Raw genomic sequence first — 5,540 nt, forward strand, 5'->3', positions numbered from 1 at the left:
GCTCCTTGGAAGGCAAATCAGAATGGACGAATAAAGTGGAAAGATACTAGGATGAAGATGTGAATTGTGGGCGGTAGAGACAAAGAGGAGGACGCTAGGGACAAGTGAGTGGCCCAGCGACTGGCAGGATCTGTCCAGCCTGGTGGTGTCACAAGCTACTGAGGAAGACAGTGAGATAGATGACTTAGTTCACAGGGGGACGCAAAGCAGGAGCCACAAGAATGGCAAAGATCAAGGGGCAGGGAAGAGCGATGGTGGGGGAGCCTGGAAAGCAAGAAATAGATCAAAAGAGGCACCACTGTTTCCTGGGCGTGAGGCTCCCCGAGATCTTCCTGGCCCCCCTTCAGACCTTGCACAAATGCCACCATCCTAGAGAGCCGTCCCCTGACCACGTGGTCTTAGTGAGCCATTCCCGGACCTCAGGACTTACAACTGAGCCACACAGGCACCTCCTGGCACTGGCCAGTCCCCTTCCTGCCTTTACTGTTCATTTATCAGCATCTAACAGACAACATGAGAAGCCCTGGTGGCGCACGGGTTAAGTGCTCGGCTGCTAACTAACTAACTGGCTCTAACCCACCCAGCCGTTCTGTGGGAGAGGCCTGGTGATCGGCTCCCGCAAGGAGGACGGCCGAGAAACCCTGTGGGGCAGGTCTACTGTCACGTGAGTTGGAATCTATTTGACGGCACCTAACGATGACAAGGAAGGTCAGGCAACCTACTTCTGTAGTGATACCACCTCAATACCCGAGGCGGTATCACTACAGAAGTAGATTGCCCCATCTTCCTTTCAAGGAGTGGCTGGTGGGTTTGAACCGCCAGCCTTCTGGTTAGCAGTCAAGTGCCTTGGGCACTACGCCACCAGAGCTCCTATAACAACATGAAGGAGTAGTAAAATCAGACTACATTTCTCACTGAAGACAAATATAAAGTGGGATAAAACACACAGAAACAGACAAACTAGCCAACAAGCCCAGTTATCCCAAGGTGTCAATCACACCACGGAGATAGGATGTGAGGACCCCAGGTCCCAGAGAGAAGACCCTCTCCCCTCGAGGGATGCGCCAGTCACTACCGGGCAACGAGGCCAAGCAGAAAGCCGATGCCTGGCCCTGGTGTCCGTCCCCCGGGAATTCTATCCTCCCAGAGCAGCCAGGCACTGAGCGGTAAAGACGCCAGATAAAAGGCAACCTCAAAGTGCGCCCAACATTCTGCTCAGCCTTAACCCTGGGGAGCGTGCTGAGGCACTAACCGCCTGGGCAGAGGCTAGAAGGCCCCACAGAGAGGGAGAGCCAGCAGGGCTTTCGTCAGCCCCACAGCACTCAGGAGAGGAAAACGGAAATTCCACGTTGCCAGACAGAGTATCTTGGGAAATACTCCAAACTTTCACCGGAGACCTTGAAGGGCAACTGTGCACTAGCTGCTGTTGTTATTAGGTGCCGTGGAGTCCTTCCGACTCACGGAGACCCCATGGGCCACAGAGCAGAGCCGTCCACAGGGTTTGCCCGGCCGTCATCTCTCTGCAGGCAGACCCGCAGGTCCCTCTCCTTGGAATGGCTGCTTGGCATCAAACTGCCCACCACTCAGTCAACAGCCGACTGTCCACCTGTTGCACCCTCATGGATCCTTACGCATGGGTTGGAAGACCATTTCTTTTATGTCCTAACCGCCCTGAGTTCAGCCTCCCATCCTATCAATCACTGACGAATCTACATGATCGATGTTCTTCTAACTGCCACCCAGAGAATATTAAATCCCGTCTGGACAATGACAGCGTCACTCAGGTCCCCTGTACTTTTTCATCACAGTGGTAATGAAACATTACCAGGCATCCCAAGAAAAAGGATCAAATATTAAAGCAGACAACAAAATAGGCTCCCAGGTGATCGAGACATAGAGGCACTGGCCAGGGCCTTTACACAAGTACGTAACCAATACACTCAAGAAAACTGACGGAAACACAGACAGTTCCTCTCAGTAACCTGAATCTCTGTAAACTTTAGGACTGAAAATGCAACTGATGTGAAGAACTCTGTGACTGGGTTATGACAGGACACTGGGCAGAGACAGAGACAGTTGGCTGGAAGAAAGGTGAACAGAGAATGCCAAAAAGGAAAGAGTCAGGGGAAAGGGCAGACACAATGAAATGACCTAACATACGTGTAGCGGGAGCCCCAGAAGGAAAAGGAAACAGTAGATAGAAACAGCAGTCAGCTGTAAGATGAGAAATCTACCACAATGATGAAAGACAGGAACTGAGATCCCAGATAGAAGGAAACGCGGTGGCTGAGTCAGACTCAAGAGGCTCCATGAAGCCCCTGAGGGAAAGTTACAGTATGAACCACACATCAGCACGTCCGTGGAAATGCTGAGAACCAAAGACAAAGAGCACATCTGGAAAACAGCCAGAGGAGAACGCAGTAACGGCAAAGGAGCAACAGCAACACTAAAGGCCGACTTCTAACAGAAACGGCCGAAGTCAGACAACCGGGAAACAACATCTCAGAGGTGTTGAAAGAAGAGACCCTTTAAAACTAAAAGTAAAGTAAACACATTTTCAGGCAAACAGGAACAGAGAGCTCATCACCAGAGACTCACATGAAAAGTAATACCGAAGGGAGTTCCTTAAAGGAAAATTACCCCATGCAAGACTACAAGTAAAGAAAACAGGAAGAAATAAAGGCTTTCAGAAAGGGGAGGTGTGAGGACAAGCTGACATGAGTAATGGCTGTTTTATCACCACCACCATCACCACCACCATCAAAACCACAGCAAGGCCTTTGAGGTTTAAGATAAAGCAAAGAAGGGAGCGGGATAAATGGAATCAACTTGCTGCAAGGCCCTTCCATCCCATGTTAGCAGCAAAGGCAGTGATTTAGAACAGACTCAGGTCAGTGAGAGGTGCACCGTGTAAACTCCAGGTTAGGCTGGGGGAGGCCCTGGGTGGCACAAGTGGCAAGCGACCCCTGCCAAGAGGCTGGCAGCTGGAGCCCGCCCTGCGGTACCTTGGAAGGGGCCCAGCAATTTGTTCCAAAAGGTCACAGCCGCGGCAACAGCAGAGCTACTCTGCACACAAGGGCCACCGAAGTGAGAAGGGGCTCGAGGGCAACCGACAACAAGATGAGGCAGGAGAAGGAAAACAAAAGGACGCAGGACAAGCTGGGAGGAGGACACGGAACACAGCAATAAATAGATCATTAGGATCCATCAGTCAAAGCAGGAACGAGGGGAAACGGTACAGAACCAACGATGCACTCAGACAGCAGCCAGGCAGATGGTCAGTTTAACCCCACGCCAACGCAGTACACTAAGTGCATTCAAGGCCAAACAACAGAGCTTAACAACTTAACACAAAACCGAAACCCAACTGGAGGACACGTACAGAGAATCATCGGAAGTACAAGGACCAAGGTGGCAGGAGGGAAAGATGGAAAGAGCAGTCAGAAAATAAAGCGCTATTATTGGGCAATCCACTTCTGTAGTGATACCACCTCGGAAAACCGAGGAGGGGTCGCTATGAGTCGGGCTGACTCAATGGCACATAACAACAATCATCAGAAACAGACAGACTTCACAGCACGAATTATCACCAGAGATGCAGATGGTAAAGGATCGAGCTAGCAGGAAAATGCAGCAATCTCCAATTTATTTTCAGCTAAATCTGAGAGAACAAACAGGAATCCACAGGCCAACGTGGCGATTTCAACAATTCTCTCAATTAACTGATATAAAAAGATAAAAATAGGCTCTGTGCCAAGCCCTGGCCCCTGCAGCAGCGGGCTCGTGGGCATGCGCTGAAAATCGCCTGTGGTTTAACCTATGGCTGCAGGTGAGGTGCTGCGCCCAGAGCCACCAGGGACCTCAGCTTAGCCTTCTGCCTCGGTGTGGGTGCTGAAATCCAGGCCTCCACAGGCACCACCTCCAAAAAAGGGTAAAAATGCCAATGACAGCGATTCAAACATCACTAATAAATCAGACTTAATTAAGACCTACGGCTCTGCACACAATTTTCTTTCTTTTTTTTAATTGTAATTTGAGTAAAAATTTACAGAGCAAGTTTCTGCACACAATTTTCTAAAACTGACCATAAAGGAAATGTCAACAAGTACCCACAATTGAACCACAGAACGGTTGGTCCGAGACCAGTTTCCACCAGTTGATTCCAAGTCACGGTGACCCCCTGTGCAAAGAAACTGTGCTCACAGGCTCTGAATGGCCTGATCATTGGTAAGCAGACCACTGGGACTTCCTTCCACGGCCCCTCTGGGTGAGTGAAACCACCAACCTTTGGGTTAGCAGTTGAGCACTGAGTACCAGCCAGGGGTTCTGAGACAAAAACCCAAAAACCCAAAAACCCAAACTCACTGCTGTCGAGTCAGATCTGATTCACAGCAACCCCTCCTTGGGTTTCCGAGGCGGTATCTCTATGGCAGTGGATTGCCCAGTCTTCCTTCTGAGGAGTGGCTGGTGGGTTTGAACTGCCAGCCTTCTGGTTAGCAGTCTTAGGCACTACAGCACTATTAAACTAGAAACCAGTGTTCAGAGACTAGTATTAAACTCAGAATTACTGACAAAGATAGATCTAGGAAAGCCCCAAGTGCTCAGATGTTCAGCAATATACTTGTAAATAACCCACAGGTCAAAGAAGAAATCACAATGAAAATTTAAAAATATTTTGAGTTGAGTGATAATAAAAATATAACATATCAAACTTGTGAGATGCAGCTAAAGCTGCATTGAGAGGGACTTTCATAGACCTAAGTGGATACAGTCTAAAAAGCACAAAGACTGGTAATGATTTGAGCTTCCATCTCAAGATGCTTGAAAGAAGAGCAAATTAAAGGTTTTTTCTTTTTTCTTTTTTTTAAAGTAGCAAACAAGAAAGAAAGGTCAAAGCAGAAATCACTAGAAAACAAAGAATTTTTTAAATGTGAAAACTGGCTCTTCGAGGGAGATGAAAAAGGGGAGACAGAAATTACCAAGAAGAGGGAGGGCTTTTTAAAGCAGCTATCCCTACAGATGCTACAAGCAGGAAACAGACACTAAGAGGATGTTGTGGAAAATTTAAGGCCAAATTAGAAAAGTCAGATGAAATGGATACATTCCATGAAAATCAAAATTTGTCAAAGCTGATAAAGAAACATGCAGTGTAGTAAATTATTTAATGTGGCTTTTTTACCCATAAATCTTTGTAAACTCCAAGGTGGAGTTTACCATGAGCAACTGAGGAGCTCCTGATTGTAAATGGTATCCACCTGGGTTATTTCTGTTGGGCGTGGCACTAAACAATGTTCTGGGAGGTGCCCACTCTCTCTCAGGTGTTTAGAGTTCTGATGCTGAGATTGGCTAGTTTGGCCACCCTGCTGGGCTCAAAAGGAGGCCTCCTAGAGGCAGAACTCTCTCTGACTGCTGGTTGAGGAAGACGTGCTGCCGAAAGAGACACGTGCTCCTGAGACACATGCTGCTGGGAAAGAGACGCAAGAAACACGCATTGCTGAGTGAGACACCGAGGGACATGCACTGTTGGGAGAGAGACTGTG

At 48.4% G+C, this 5,540-nt stretch overlaps 1 protein-coding gene and 1 non-coding gene across 2 annotated transcripts in view; one reads left to right on the plus strand and one right to left on the minus strand.

Moving 5' to 3' along the window:
• UBL3 (ubiquitin like 3) overlaps positions 1-5,540 on the minus strand; it is a 66,949-nt gene that overhangs the window by 52,455 nt on the left and 8,954 nt on the right. The window lies entirely within an intron of this gene.
• LOC122151805 lies at positions 3,790-3,914 on the plus strand. The gene has a single exon (XR_006164275.1). It is a non-coding gene; the product is annotated as a small nucleolar RNA ACA64 (small nucleolar RNA).

The sequence above is a fragment of the Orycteropus afer genome, unplaced genomic scaffold (assembly GCF_000298275.1).
Source record: "Orycteropus afer afer isolate SDZICR_OR568_19922 unplaced genomic scaffold, OryAfe1.0 scaffold00741, whole genome shotgun sequence".
Classification (NCBI taxonomy): domain Eukaryota; kingdom Metazoa; phylum Chordata; class Mammalia; order Tubulidentata; family Orycteropodidae; genus Orycteropus; species Orycteropus afer.